Here is a 16,668-nt window from a genome sequence, read left to right as displayed (position 1 = left end):
AGGGTCTGTTAGGAGGTTTATTTTCCTTGCCAACAGCCTGCGGGCTTAAAAACACAAGCTCACTCTTTCCTTTGGCTGAGCTAAAAGAACATCTCCATCTGATTTCCTTAGGGACTCGATACAGTTTTCTCTAACTTTTTCTTCACTTTATCTCTGCCTTTGTCTTTTCGACATCTGTCTTCCTTCCCTGTTTATTTCCCTTTCCCTCTCCCTCCCTATTCTGCACTCTGCACAGAATAACACAAAACTCAGTCCACACTGCGCAGCAGCAGTAGGGAGAGGAGCAGAGCAGTGCTAGGGACTGCCCTGCGGTGCACAGGGCAGTGGGGGTGGCACACGTCACGCTAAGGAAGCTGGAGCCCTGTAACGATGGGTACAAAATCCTGTGATTACACACTCCATAAAACCTGCCCCACTGCAGCTGGGTTCCATGCCAGGAGGATTAAGCAAGTTTTGTTAAGACCCTTAAAGAAGCAGTGAGTGGCAGCAGTTACTGGCGCTGTCGGAGATTTGTTGGAGTAAAGCACCATGAGGCCGCCTGGCCTGGTTGCAGGGAGGAGAGAGCCATTATCCAGCTCTGCATTAAAGCCTGGACACTGGAGAGACATGGAAGCCAGGATGCCAGGGTGCGGTGGGATTAATTGACCAGCCTTTCGGTACCAGAGCGGAGAAGGCTTAATAGCAGACTCCAGGGAGTCTACAAAACAACCTTTTTGTATTCTTTGTGTTTGACTTGTGTTTAATTTGTTCTGTCTTCAAGCAGTTCTAAGTGCTTTCTGTGCCCCACACAGTATTCAGCTGATCCCATTTGATCCTGCACCTCCAGCTGAGGATGGGTGTGGCAGATACCAGACATTGTGGACCAGGATGTAAGAACCCCTTTAGTCCCTGTGAAGTCATCTCTAATCCAGGTCAGTCCTACATCTTCTTAAACGAGTAGAAATGATTGGCTGCCTCCTCTGATTGATAGGCAAGAACACCAGTGGGCACAAGGGACATTTGCAGAGTGCCTCTCTAGCAGATACCCTTTCAAAGGATCTGGGAGAGACCTTGGTAACATATTCATGTGATTATACGTTTTGAATAGAAAAGTTTTTGTTTTTGTTTTGTTTATGTTTTTAGTGCAGTTGCTTAAGATTGCTGTCTCTTTCAACTCCAAGTTCTCCTCTGTTTCGCTTCCCTTGTGCAGGGAGATGTTGCAATGTCTGTGGGCATTTTGGAATTCCATTAAGGAGAAGCTGCGGTGAGCCATCTCGTTTGTGTTTAGTGGGTATGATAATATAGGTTCCACGCATAGTTATGTTATTGCCAGCTGCCCCAGTATAGGAATGGCTGCCAGGATTATTTTTGCCACCTGCTGTGCCATCGCCAGCCTCCAGAGTTGTAGGCCTGGAAGTCCTATCATGATATGAAGATGTGCTGTTTTGCCTGGTACTGGATGTGTGTAGTTAGTAGAGGAGAAACAAGTTTTGAAATAGACAGAAGCTAGTCTATGGAAAAATCTTTTAAATCTTTCAGCTCACATTTTCACATATGAGAGAAACTTGGCAGAAGTTTTCCCAAGTTTTCCAACAATACTAAAAATGTACACGGCATTGCTAATTACAAGTATGAAGCTTGAAGAAACTTCTATAAATTATTAATAAATGCTCACCAACTATGTAGAGGAAAGATTAAATTGTCTTTCTGTTCTCTCTATAGAAACTTATAACTGCCATATGAAGAGGTGATTTTGCATTTAATAATGTATGAAAAGAGAAGCAATGCAGAGATTTGTCAAGCAATTAATAATAGTATTAGTTTACTTTTTAAAATCTGAAAACTTTTGCTATTTGTGGGATTTGTCAGCTTTTAAAAATATATGCTTTATTGTGATTTATTTTCTCATTCTAAACAGATATTTACTTTCACACTTAACTTTGAGTTTGTCATTTTATATTCTTTTCTAAAACATAAATTCCCAAATTTATAAGCTTTAGGCTCAGTAAGGCCTGAATCCACCCCTGGATAATTGACTTGTTTTTGGAAATCCAGGCTCAGGAGTTCTCCTCCTTTCTAGGGCAGGACTCTGTCTACCTCACTGTAAGTCTGGCATTAAAGCTACAGGCAGACCTAATGAATGACCCTTCCAATCCCTTGTTTTAAACTCATGTACAGAATTGAAATCCCCTGGAGTATCTTGCCTTTCCTAAAGCTTTCTTCCCCCACCCTAGTCAGAGTTGAAGCTTGTAAGGTTAAATGGAAAGATCCCTGGGATAGTCTGATTCTAGTTGAAAGTCAGACACTATCTAATCGGGTGAATTTGACCAAGTCAGTATATCTTTTTAGACTCCAATTTCCTCACCTCTCATCTGAGCATAATTATGATAGCCTGGTCTTTCTTACAGGATTATAGTAGGTGCCACTGAGATGAAATGAGAGACTGAAGTTGTCTGAGAAGTACAGAGTGCTTTAGAAACAAAAGGGATTATGTTTTATTTATCAAGTCAAAGCAACCATCTTCCAAACCTAAGATTTTTAGGTGCTTAGATTGGGATTCCATGTGAGTGAATATTCTCTACATTTTTCCTGACAATCGCAGCCACTTTGCATTTTATAGATCTGGTGCAGAAACCCATGGACCTTTATGGTGGCATGGTGGCATGTGTGATGGGGCAGGCAACCATATCTCTTAGATGTTGGAGGGTACTGGAGGATTTGGTGTATCAGAGGGGGTTTAATTCACATTCTCAGAGGCTGCTCCTTTGAGGTAAGCTCCTCCTCTGTGCATTGAATATTCTGATGCTTCTAATTGACTTGAAAATATCTTGTCCCTCCTTTGAAATGTCACCTAGTCCTTGTCAAGTGTATTTCCAGGCAGTCAGGATCAATACATCATTTGGGTTAAGCATATGAGATCGTGATTGATGCCCCAGATGAGTGTAGGTTTCACTCCCAGCAACAGTCCTGATATTAGATGTTGCTGAAACCCATTCATGTCTATGAGCAGAGATCAATGATCTAGAAGACAATGTCTTGAGAAGAGATGTAATCTAGAGTGGAGTTTATCACAGCTGGCCTTTAGGTTCAAGCTAGTCAGAGGGTCCAGGATTCAAAGTCAATTCCACTTCAACAGTTACTTGCTGGGTCTCTGTTTTGTTCTAGACACTGTCCTGTATGTGATGGGATGTAAGGAAGATCAAGCTTGTCCTTCCTCATAATGAGCTTACAGTATAAAGAGCAGTTAACATACATATATGACATAGTCATGTCAATTGTGTAGGGCTGTAACAGCAGTAGGAAAACAGCTTTCAAGATCCAAGGAGGTAGAGATAATGTCCTCTTTGGCCTTCATTTTTCTTTATTTGAACAGTGGGAAAATCTTGAGTAAAAAGAGACTTAGGTATAGGCATTGCAAAGTTAACCCTTTTACCCAGCTTAGTCCAGAAATGAGTCTTTGTTTCTCCTGTTTAATGATCAGACACTCATTTTCTGTGATGCGTTAGTCATTGTACCAGGTCCTGCTGAGATGAAAGAATATTTACTCCCCAACTTCAGGGAGCCCGTGATCTAATTTGATTGTCTTTCATATAGGAAGAAAATACTGCTGGCCCTCAGGGGTAGGACATACACAGTATTGGGGAGCACTTGTGCCCATTTGTGGCCACTTTCCCACTCAATTCTTCTGTCCCCAGGTATTCTTGGTTTTAGGACAGTGAAGCAATTTTCAAGGATGTGTCTGTGGATGTGGACCACCACAGTCTGATGCATGTGAAGACTGACATACAACCGTGGCTTCCTCATATTATGGCCCTAATTATCTGCTCAATCAGTCTCCTGCAGCATCCCGCAATCCCTGGGGCTTTTATCCTTACAGGGCTGGTACATGTATCTGGATCTGGATCTGCAGTCTAGTCCCATCTCAGTCAGAAGGAGCTGTTTGTTTCCTGCCCTTCTTTGACTCTGTCTAAATACTTGCAATCAGGGTGGGGTGTGTGTGTATCTAGATGTTATTATCTTGTAGGTAGAAGGTTGAGCTTTCTTGAGATGGACTCAGAAGGGTAAGGGATAGTAATGGCAGTGGACCTGGAACAGGCTGCCTCTCTAGCAATCCTTTGCTTGTTGCCAGAGCCTAGCTTCCTCTGTCCTTCCTGTTTGGCCCTGCTCTCACACCCTAGTTCTGGTGACTCTCCCCATGGCTGCCTGCTTTTCTGGTCACTCTGAAAGCTCTCCCCGTTGCTATTTGTGTGGACATTGTGCCTTGCTAGGCTTCTGGCTTCTGGCTTCTCTGATGCCTGGATTTCCTGCGAGTTTATACTGTGAGGTGATTCTTCCCATATGAAACATGGAACAAGGGACATCCTGAGATGGGAAACCCTGCAATTTACTAAGACAAAGGGACACTAGAATAGGTAGTAGTTAAAGGAGCTAATGAACAGAAAGCCCTTAGTGGGGTCCTTTCAAGTAGTACACTCTCAGTAAATCCTGTTGTTGTTGTTAGTAGCAGTAGTAGTAGTCATGCTGTGATTGTTTTTACTATTATCATCATAATCATTTTTTGACGCCTGCTATCCTGTCTTCACTCTGCAAGAGAGAGAAACCTAGCAGTGCTCCTTGAATGTCAGTGTGCATACAAATCTCCAGAGGACCTTGTTAAAATGAGGATTTTTATTTAGCAGCTCTGAGCCTCTGAATTTTTTAAAATTTAAATCCACATTAGTTAACATATATTGTAATAATGATTTCAGGAATAGAATCTGGTGATTCATTACTTACATATAATGCCCAGTGCTCATCCCAACAAGTGCCCTTCTTAATACCAGTCACCCATTTAGTCCATCCCCCACCCACCACCCTGCTAGGAACTCTCAGTTTATTCTCTATAATTAAGAGTCTCTTATAGTTTGTCTCCCTTCTCTGTTTTTAATCTTATTTTTGCTTCCTTTCCCCTATGTTCATCTGTTTTGTTTCTTAAATTCCACATATAGATGAAATCATGATATTTGTCTTTCTCTGACATATTTCACTTAGCATAATACACTCTGGTTCCATCCACATTGTTGCAAATGGCAAGATTTCTTTCTTTTTGAACCCTGAGTACTATTCCACTGTGTGTGTGTGTGTGTGTGTGTGTATGTGTGTGTGTGTGTGTGTGTGTGTGTGTGTGTGTGTGTATAGATATCTATATATATCTATATCTGTCTATCTATATCTCTATGTATTTATATATCTCCACATCTTCTTTATCCATTCATCAGTCAGTGGACATTTGGGCTCTTTCCATACTTTGTGAGGCTCTGAATCTTTAACAAGCTCTCAGATAATGCTGGTGTTCCTGGTCCACGGACCATAGTTTGAGTAGCAAAGGTCTAAGGGACGCGGAAAATGGAAGGAGAAAGAGGGTAGGGTGTTGAGGAAAAAGAATAGGATTGGGGTTGTTCAGTCCCTGAGTACCTCTGAAGTCAGAAACACAGATCGGGGACAATGCTGCTGGAGGCCTTGTAAGTTCTGCAAGTTTATTAATTTTTGTAATTATTATTAAATAACTGATTTTATATGGAAATAGCAGAAAAACAGATTAAATGAAAAGGATGCAAAGCTTGTTATCCATCATGTTGTAAGAGGAGACTCCATTCTACTTAGCCATCAGTGGCAGAGAAGAGGAACCTTTGTCTTGTCCTGGGTGGGTTATGGCAGGTTTCGAGAAGACCTGAATCTTCAAGTTCATGGAAAGAGAGAAAGAGGAAGGTTGTGAGAGCCTAGGACAGAGTAGTGATCCTACATAGGTCATATTTTGTGTGATCTGTTTGGTCCTTTTGGACTCTTGCTTCTCCCAATTTAATAGATTATAAACTTGTTGGAGAAGATGGACTTCAAGCAGAAATAATTTGTTTCCTATCAGTACTTTGCTAATGATAGTGTCTCTTGCAATATTAGAGCTTGTTTAGGGCCAGATATTATTTCATATAATCTGCATAGCAATTCTAAGAAATAGGTATTGCTTTATTCCAATATCATTCTTACCAAACATATTTTGTTTTGCCCGTTTATTTTGTTCATTGTCTCCCCCAACTAGACTGCAGGCTCTGTGCAACTTTGTTCTAGCTTCCTGGTCACTACTGTAGCACATCACAGTGAGTAGTTGGTAAATATGTATTTGTCAAACAAGTGATTGGATGGATGAGAAAATCAAACATTAGGAAGGCTTGCCTTAGGTCACCCAGATGGTAAATGCTGTAGTCAAAACCCAAATCCTGTGCATCTTGCTCTACAACTCTTTCCCACACTGTTGTGCATGCTCCCTGTGATTTTAGCTACTTCCTAAGCTCACTGCCATGAGCTTAGGTAGTGAATCACACCATTCTAGTTGAATTCTTGGCCACTGAGGCCAAATTGCTATGGGTACCACCTAGGTATTTAACATTAGCTATCAGTGATCTCTATGAGGTCACAGTAGGACTGACTGATAAGCCAGCCCCAGGTCATGGGTACTCCCAGATAAGCTAGGGGAAGATGCTTCTAGAGATCACACACCCCAGTATGCTAGCAGTCAGCTCAGAGTTAGGTGTTCCATATAAGGCTCATATCATCTTTTTCTTTATGAGGTTTGCCACTCAGCCCCAACAGAGGATTTCCTTATTCACTGTTGTTTTCGGCTCCCAAGGAAAACATTATAAGGTGCATGTTTGAATTGGAAAGGAAGCAGTCAGGCAAGCCTCCCAAGTGACACAGAGTCCACAGGCAGAGAGTATCCAGCTTTCCCTATTAGACACAACAGTTGGATGCTGACAGTGGTCCTTCTGCTGACTATTAGGCACTGCTTTAACATATTAGAGACTCGGGATGGCAGCTTTAGCAGAACATCAGAAAACGAAATCAACTCATTTCCTAAAGCTAAATTCTGAAGTCAAAATTGGCATCTAAGAATCTCCTGACACAAAGTTATACAGAGCTAGGTGACCTTTATTGAGCAAGCCAGTCACATCCTGCCATACCACAACCCTGGGCCAAGGATCCAGGAGACTGATGCTGGGGATCCCTTCTGAACCATGCTCAGAGGTATAAAAATGCAAGTGATTACACCTGCCGCTTAACACATTCCAAAATGCCCTGAACATAACCAGGCCCAGTGGGCATGAGGCCAGAAATGAGATCCAAATTGATAGAAATAAAATGTGCTGTGCCTTGAGATTGTTGTAATCAGGAAAGGAAGAAAGAAAAGGATGTTGTTCTGTGCCAGAAAATGGAAACTTTCTATTTTGGATATTTTAAATAGCTTTTCTGTGATGGAAGCCACGATTCATGAAAAGTCAACATCAGAGAATTATCTAGGCTTTTATCATGTAATCAAGACAGGACATCTTCTAATTGGTTCATTATGCAGCTACCATGGCGCCAAATGAAATGCTCAATTTTTTAATGGCTTTATCCAATGAAAGATAAGATCTGTTGTTTTTATTATGTCCCTTGAAAGAAAAGCCCCTCAAATTATCCTTGTGAGAAATTTTTGTGCATAACTGGATTCATGAATTTAGAGGGACTCTAAAATTCCTGTAATGCAGTCTAAGAGTTTACTATGGCTTAATGATCAGTGAAGGGGTTAATTTTCAGAACCCTTCTCCAGTATATCGTAAATATGGAAATGAGAGCAAAGAAAACAGCTCTCAAATTTTGGATGATCAGTGGCTCATACCTTACCTGCAGCTCGTGAGTTCATTTTGTAACAAAGGGTTGAGGAATTTTCTGCTTGAGGTACATACATCACAACAATCTCCAAACCCAAATGAGGGCCTAGCTCCATCAGGAATAACGAATGTCCAGGCTGTTTCAGACCATAATTTATTTCTGTGCCCAGAGTTCATCACATGATCCACCACCACTGCTCATTTTCTGAAAATAATTTCTCTAGATGTCCATGGGCTTCCAGCTCTCATCACCCAGAACAGTAAAGAATAGTCACATCACCTCACATAATTTATCCCAGTGTCCACAAATCTCTCCAGGTCTCCACAAACAAAGCAGAATGCAAAATGCAGAATACAATTGTTCATCAGTGCATGAGCATGTCTCCAAGTGCATCACAGAAAAAGTGAATAAAGGAGAAAATTATGGGCATGGGGCTTTTAACCTGTGGCTCTGATTTTACCCTTGCCTCACTCTAAAAAGAATGGATCTCTGGCTACAGAGAGATTACCCTTGTTTCTCGTATGAACTCCCCATTGTAGATGGTCTAATGCAGTTTGGTCTAAAATCAAACTAGAATCTTAGTTGTCATGGGAAATACAAGAAGAAGTAAACAGCAAGAATCATGTTTCAGGCCAGATATAGGAAGTTGCATTTAGACCTTGCAAGAAGAACATGTCCCACAAACATCACCGTGTTTGTTTGCTTCGGAGTTCCTGGTATTTGTGGTCAGAGCAACGTTACAGGAGAGATAAAAGGACAGGAAATCAAGGGTATCATGCCTTGAGTTAAGGTGATTACATCTTTTTTTGCAATTTCTTTCAGGTAAATATTATGTTAGGAAAAGCTAGAAGGGGAAAATTACAGTGAAAAATTTATCACAAGTATCATCAAACTCAATAAATCAAGTCCCATGGAAGAAGTCATTCTAATGTCGCTCTTATGTTTTAGGAAAGTAAATCAGATGGTCAAGAAATACCAACGAAATAACTGTAATCATTATTTAGGAATTTGTTCATCAAGAACCAGTCACTCAGAAAATTAAAAATAGACCTACCCTATGACCCAGCAATAGCACTGCTAGGAATTTATCCAAGGGATACAGGAGTACTGATGCATAGGGGCACCTGTACCCCAATGTTTATAGCGGCACTCTCAACAATAGCCAAATTATGGAAAGAGCCTAAATGTCCATCAACTGATGAATGGATAAAGAAATTGTGGTTTATATACACAATGGAATACTACGTGGCAATGAGAAAAAATGAAATATGGCCTTTTGTAGCAACATGGATGGAACTGGAGAGTGTGATGCTAAGTGAAATAAGCCATACAGAGAAAGACAGATACCATATGGTTTCACTCTTATGTGGATCCTGAGAAACATGGCGGAAACCCATGGGGGAGGGGAAGGAAAAAAAAAAAAAAAAAAAGAGGTTAGAGTGGGAGAGAGCCAAAGCATAAGAGACTGTTAAAAACTGAGAACTGAGGGTTGATGGGGGGTGGGAGGGAGGGCAGGGTGGGAGGGAGGGCAGGGTGGGTGATGGGTATTGAGGAGGGCACCTTTTGGGATGAGCACTGGGTGTTGTATGGAAACCAATTTGACAGTAAATTTCATATATTAAAAAATAAAAAAAATTAAAAAAAAAATTATAGAACATTAAATAAGAAATCAAGAAAAAAAAAAAAAAAAAAAGAACCAGTCACTCACTTAGTTTGTGCCTACACAATTCCTTCTTCTGTTTCAAGCCAGTTATATGTCATAACTAAAGAGTGACCATTGACTTTTTGCGTGCTTCTCCTATCCTTCCACTAACACTTTATCTTCCCACTGCACCTTCTCCATCAACTAGAACATATCATCCCCTTTTGTCAATCATGCTGTCTTGTTCTTACCGTCACGCCCAAACAGCTCATTATTTTGAAATTATAAGTACCCATCTCTCTCTCCTATTTGACTGTATATCAGTCATCATTGCAACCCTGTGCCTAGCACACTGGTAACTATATAGCAGGCATTCATGTAAATTTTTATTTATTTATTTCTTAAAAGAATTTATTTTTTAATTTACATTCAAGTTAGCATATAGTGCAACAATGATTTCAGGAGTAGATTCATTAATCCCCTTATCCATTTAGCCCATCTCCCCTTCCATAACCCCTCCAGCAACCCTCTGTTCTCTATTTTTAAGAGTCTCTTATGTTTTATCCCCCTCCCTGATTTTATATTATTTTTGCTTCCCTTCCCTTAAGTTCATCTGTTTTGTATCTTAAAGTCTCATATGAGTGAAGTCATATGATATTTGTCTTTATCTAATTTCACTTAGCATAATACACTCTAGTTCCATCCACATAGTTGCAAATGGCAAGATTTCATTCTTTTTGATTGCCGAGTAATACTCCATTGTATATATGTACCACATCTTTATCCATTCATCCATCGATGGACATTTGGGCTCTTGCCATACTTTGGCTATTGTCAATAGTGTTGCTATAAACATTGGGGTTCATATGCCCCTTCGAAACAGCATACCTGTATCCCTTGGAAAAATACCTAGTAGTGAAATTGCTGGGTCATAGGGTAGTTGTATTCTTAATTTTTGAGAAACCTTCACATTGTTTTCCAGAGTGGCTGCACCAGTTTGCATTCCCACCAGCAGTGCTAAAGAGATCATCTTTCTCTGCATCCTCGCCAACATCTGTTATTGCCTGAGTTGTTAATATTAGCCATTCTGACAGGTGTGAGCTGGTAGCTCATCATGGTTTTCATTTCTATTTCCCTGATGATGAGTGATGTTGAGCATTTTTTCATGTGTCAATGGTCATCTAAGATGTCTTCTTTGAAGAAGTGTCTATTCATGTGTTTTGCCCGTTTCTTCGCTGGATTATTTGTCTTTTGGGTTTGAGTTTGATAAGTTCTTTATAGATTTTGGATACTAACCCTTTATCTGATAGGTCATTTACAGCTATCTTCTCCCATTCCATTGGTTGCCTCTTAGTTTTGCTGATTGTTTCCTTCACTGTGCAGAAGTTTTTTACTTTGATGAGGTCCCAATAGTTCATTTTTGCTTTGGTTTCCCTTGCCTCCAGAGATGTGTTCAGTAAGAAGTTGCTGTGGCTAGGGTCAAAGAGGTTTTTGCCTGCTTTCTCCTTGAGGATTCTGATGGCTTCCTGTCTTACATTTAGGTCTTTCATCTACTTTGAGTTTCTTTTTGTGTATGGTACAAGAAAGTGATCCAGGTTCATTTTTCTACATGTCACTGTCCAGTTTTCACAGCACCATTTGTTGAAGAGACTGTCTTTATTCCATTGAATGTTCTTTCCTGCTTTGTCAAAGATTAGTTGGTCATATGTTTGTGGGTCCATTTCTGGGTTCTCTATTCCGTTTCATTGATCTGAGTGTCTGTTTTTGTGTCAGTACCATACTGTCTTGATGATTACAGCTTTGTATATAGCTTGAATACAAACTATATTCAATATAGTTTGTATATTGAACTATATACAATATATAGTTGTGTATATTGTACAACTATATACAATATATAGTTGTATATATTGTACAACTATATACAATGTATAGTTGTATATATTGTACAACTATATACAGTATATAGTTGTATATATGTACAACTATATATTGTGGATTGTGATACCTCCTGCTTTGGTTTTCTTTTTCGAGATTGCTTTGGCTATTCGGGGTCTTTTCTGGTTCCATACAAATTTTAGGATTGTTTGTTCTAGGTCTGTGAAGAATGCTGGTGTTATTTGATAGGTATTGTATTAAATATGTAGATTGCTTTGGGTAATATTGATATTTTAACAATATGTGCTCTTCCTATCCAGGAGCATGGAATATTTTTCCATTTTTTTGTGTCTTATTCAATTTCTTTCATAAGCTTTCTATAGTTTTCAGTGTGTAGATTTTTCACCTCTTTGGTTAGATTTATTCCTAGGTATTTTATAGTTTTTTTGTGCAACTGTAAATGGGATCGATTCCTTGATTTCTCTTTCTGTTGCTTCATTGTTGGTGTATAGGAATGCAACTGATTTCTGTGGATTGATTTTATATCCTGTGACTTTGCTGAATTTATGGATCAGTTCTGGCAGTTCCTTGGCAGAATCTTTTGGGTTTTCCATATAGAGGATTATGTCATCTGCGAAAAGTGAAAGTTTGATCTCCTCTTGGCCAATTTGGATGCCTTTTATTTCTTTGTGTTATCTGATTGCTGAGGCTAAGACTTCCAATACTGTGTTGAATAACAGTGGTGAGAGTGGACATCCCCTGTCTTGTTCCTGACCTTAAGGGGAAAGCTCTTAGCATTGGGTCTTTCGTATATGGCTTTAATGATCTCGAGGTATGTCCTTCTATCTCTACTTTCTTGAGGGTTTTTATCAAGAAAGGATGCTGTATTTTGTCAAATGCTTTCCTGCATCTATTGAGAGGATCATGTGGTTCTTGTTCTTTCTTTTATTGATGTGATGAATCACGTTAATTGTTTTGTGGATATTGAACCAGCCCTGCATCCCAGGTATAAATCCCGCTTGGTTGTGGTGAATAATTTTTTTAATGTATTGTTGGATCTGGTTGACTAATATCTTGTTAAGGATTTTTGCATCCATGTTCATCAGGGAAATTGGTCTGTGGTTCTCGTTTTTAGTGGGGTCTCTGTCTGGTTTTGGAATCAAGGTAATGCTGGCTTCATAGAAAGAGTTTGCAATTTTTCCTTCCATTTCTATTTTTTTGGAACAGCTTCAAGAGAATAGGTATTAACTCTTCTTTAAATGTTTGGTAGAATTCCCCTGGAAAGCCATCTGGCCCTGGACTCTTATTTTTTAGGAAATTTCTGATTACTGATTCAATTTCTTTACTGGTTATGGGTCTGTTCAAATTTTCTATTTCTTCCTGTTTCAGTTTTGGTAGTGTATATGTTTCTAGGAATTTGTCCATTTCTTCCAGATTGCCCATTTTATTGGCATATAATTGCTCATAATATTATCTTATTATTGTTTGTATTTCTGCTGTTTTGGTTGTGATCTCTCCTCTTTCATTCTTAATTTTATTTCTTTGGGTCCTTTTTCCTTTTGATCAAACTGGTTAGTGGTTTATCACTTTTGTTAATTCTTTCAAAGAACCAGCTTCTGATTTCATTGATCTGTTCTGTTTTTTTTGGTTTTGATAGCATTGATTTCTGCTCTAATGTTTATTTCCTGTCTTCTGCTGGTTTTGGGTTGTATTTGCTCTTCTTTATCCAGCTCTTTAAGGTATAATGTTATGTTGTGTATCTAAGACCTTTCTTCCTTCTTTAGGAAGGCCTGGATTGCTATATCCTTTCTCTTATGACCACCTTTGCTGTGTCCCAGAGGTTTTGGGCTGTGGTGTTACCATTTTCATTGGCTTCTATGTACTTTTAGTTTCCTCTTTTTCTTGGTCAGCCATTCATTCTTTAGTAGGATGGTCTTTAGTCTCCAAGTATTTGTTATCTTTCCACTTTTTTTCTCGTGGTTGATTTTGAGTTTCCTAGCATTGTGGCCTGAAAATATGCACAGTAAGGAACTTGGTCTTTTTGTACTTGTGAGGGCTGATTTGTGTCCCAGTATGTGATCTATTCTGGATAATGTTCCATGTGCACTGGAGAAGAATGTGTATTCTGCTGCTTTAGGATGAAATGTTCTGAATATATCTGTTAAGTCCATCCGGTCTACTATGTCATTCAAAGTCATTGTTTCCTTGTTAATTTTCTGTTCAGATGAAATGTCCATTGCTGTAAGTGGGGTGTTGAAGTCGCTACTACTGTGGTGTTACTATCAATGAGTTTCTTTGTCTTTGTGATTAATTGATTTATATATTTTGGTTTTCCACATTTGGAGCATAAATGTTTACAGTTGTTAGGTCTTGGTGGGTAGACCCTTTAATTATGATATGACGCCTTTCTTCATCTCTTGTTAGTCTTTAAAGTCTATATTGTCTGATATAAGTATGGCTACTCCAGCTTTCTTTTGGTGACCATTAGCATGATAGATGGTTCTTCATCCCCTTACTTTCAATCTGAAGGTGTCTTTAGGTCTAAAATGGGTCTCTTATAAACAGCATATTGATGGATCTTGTTTTCTTATCCATTCTGTTACCCTGTGTCTTTTGATTGGAGCATTGAGTCCATTGACATTTAGAGTGAGTATTGAAAGATACAAATTTATTGCCACTATGTTGCTTGTAGAGTTGGAGTTTCTGGTGGTGGCCTCTGGTCCTTTCTAGTCTTTGGTGCTTTTTTTTTTTTTTTTTTTTGTCTTTTCTCCTCTCAGAAAGTCCCCCTTAAAATTTCTTGCAGGGCTGGTTTAGTGGTCACTAACTCCTTTAATTTTTGTTTGGGAAAATTATTATCTCTCCTTCTATTTTTAATGACAGCCTTGCTGGATAAAGAATTCTTGGCTGCATATTTTTCTGATTCAGCACATTGAATACATCCTGCCACTCCTTTCTGGCCTGCCAAGTTTCTGTGGATAGGTCTGTTGCAAACCTGATCTATCTTCCCTGGTAGGTTAAGGACTTTTTTACCTTGCTGCTTTCATGATTCTTTCCTTGCCTGAGTATTTTGTGAATTTGACTGTGATATGCCTTATTGATGGTCGGTTTTTGCTCAATCTAATAGGAGTCCTCTGCGCTTCCTAGATTTTGATGACTGTGTCTTTCCCAAGTTAGGAAAGTTTTCCACTGTGATTTGCTCATATAACCCTTCTACCCCTTTTTCTCTTTCTTCCTCTTCTGGGATCCTTATGATTCTGATGTTATTCCATCTTAATGAGTCACTGATTTCCCTCATTCTTAAGTTATGCTCTTTTGCCTTAGTCTCCCTTTTTTTTTCTGCTTCATTTTTCTCCATAAGTTTGTCCGCTACAACACTGATACACTGCTCTGCTTCATCCATCCTTGTCACTGTGGCATCCATTTGAGATTGCAGCTCAGTTTTAGCATTTTTTATTTCATCCTTCCTAGCTTTTATGTCTGCAGAAAGGGATTCTAATCTGTTTTCAACCCAGCCTAATATTATTATCGTGATTCTAAATTCTGTTTCAGTCATCTTGATTGTGTCTGTGTTGATGAAGTCTCTGGTTGTCATTTCTTCCTGTTCTTCCTTTTTGGGTAAATTTTTTGGTTTGTCATTTTGAAGGAAGAAAAGGAATCGATAAGGTAAAAAAATAAAATTAAAAAATTTAAAACAACACATAAAAAAATCAAATAAATGATGCTAGATCTTAGGTGTGTTTTGGTCTGGCTATTGAAAGGAGCTTGATAGATTAGAGAAAAACAGGGAAAGATAAGAAAAGAAAAAGAAGAAAGAAAAAAGGAAAATGTTTGAAAATATGAAAAAATTAATACAATGAAATAAAATAAAATGAAATGGAAGTAAAATAGAGTGTGGGAAATTTGCAAAAAAGTAAGAAATACAGTAAAAAATAAAAATTTTTTAATAAAAATGGGAAATAAAAATAATTTTTTTCTCTTTCTGAATTCAAGAATGAGAAAAGAAAAAGAAAAAAATAGATGAACCAGCGAACATACTGAAATACCATTGAAATTACATCAGTTTCTCCTAGAAGTCAAGCTATGAAGCACTTTATAGTCCATAAACTAAGCAGGTGGAGAGACTTGTGGTGTTTCTGAAGAACGTGGTTGGCCCAGTTGGGCAGGGCTTAGTGTAATGGCTAAACCATTGTCTACTAGATGCTGCTGCTTAGTTTACTGGGGTGGATTGTTGTGGCACATGTAGGTTTTTATGTGCATGCATGAAGGGTGAAAATGGCACCCGGTCTCTGGTATCAGAACTCTCTTCTCCCTGACCAGCAATCACGCACCCCTCCTTTGTCTCCGGCTTGAGTCCACTCCCCGCTTTTACACTGTCTGTGACCAAGCCATCAGGTTGTCAGGTGGCACCTCCATCCTGAGTTTTACTTCAGATGTGGCTGTGTTTCCCAACCCATTATTTCTGAGGGACTGCGGCTTTGACCCGTTCAGACACCCTGGGGGAGGGTCTCACTGAGCAATGGCCGCGTGTCCCCTTGCCCCCAGGAATGTTCATGAGACCATGCTGCTTCTGATGCGTAGAGACTGTGGCTAGGTCCCATCCCGCCCCAGAAAAGTTTCACATGATCGTTTAGCAGCATTGTTTCTGGGATTATGGTAAATCACAACACCTATCTGGCTCTAGGCTTGTTCTTGTCCCAGCACCAGTGAATGTGGTTATTCTCCAGGGTCTTCTGGGACCTTTGCCTGTGGGGTGGCTGCATAGCCTCTATCAAATGTCCTCCCAGCAGGGGAATTGCCTCTCCCATGTGGCCCAAGGACACCTTGGATTTCGCTGTCTGCTCCTGGGGATTTTCCCTTCCCACTAGAGCACTGCCAGGTATTGACCTATGGAGTTTCATAGTCTGCACTCCCCCTGTTAATAGAGTCTCACTGGAATTTAAATTCTCTTTCTCCTTTCTCCCTTGTTTTGTTCAGTCCTTCATGTACTCTTTCTTTTCTCTACAGCTGCTTTCGGGCAGAGGGGTGGATGATTTTCCATATCCCATCCCACCGCCTCCCTCCCCCACCCCCCATCTCTGTCTTCTCTCTGCAAGCAGAAGCAGCTCCCTGTCCTTTGTGGCTTCTCTCTCCCCCATTTGACCTCTCTGCGCTGCATACCTTCTGAGTTCTGTGATTCAGGTTGTGCCGATTGTTGTGTTAACCCTCAAATCAGTTTTCTAGGTGTACAGGGTGGTTTAGTGTTGATCTGGCTGTATTTCAGGGATGCAAAATTAAAAAAAGCCTTCCATGCTGTTCCTCCATCTTGACCCCTCAGTAGTTCATGTAAATTTATTGAATGAATAGATTTGGAACCAAGGAGAAAATCCCATTTTCAAATATTCTGTGCGCATACATCTGTGTGATCTCTAAGTTATCTTTAATAGATTGAAATTTGTAAGTTAATCATTATCTATACACTATACACAGGGCTCTTTGTTTTTTTT

The 16,668-nt window shown here is 39.6% G+C and overlaps 1 protein-coding gene across 1 annotated transcript in view; it reads left to right on the top strand.

The window, feature by feature from the left end:
* The first annotated feature begins 215 nt into the window (after positions 1–215).
* The window catches only part of LOC144614867 (uncharacterized), a 344,843-nt gene continuing 328,390 nt past the window's right edge, over positions 216–16,668 (top strand). The window contains exons 1-2 of the mRNA XM_078440778.2: positions 216–626; positions 792–911. The gene's annotated coding sequence lies outside the window, so the exon portion shown is untranslated. The remainder of the gene's footprint in view (positions 627–791; positions 912–16,668) is intronic.

This window comes from Panthera onca, chromosome F1 (assembly GCF_046562875.1).
Source record: "Panthera onca isolate mPanOnc1 chromosome F1, mPanOnc1 haplotype 2, whole genome shotgun sequence".
Classification (NCBI taxonomy): Eukaryota; Metazoa; Chordata; class Mammalia; order Carnivora; family Felidae; genus Panthera; species Panthera onca.
This window is presented reverse-complemented; position numbering and strand designations above follow the sequence as displayed.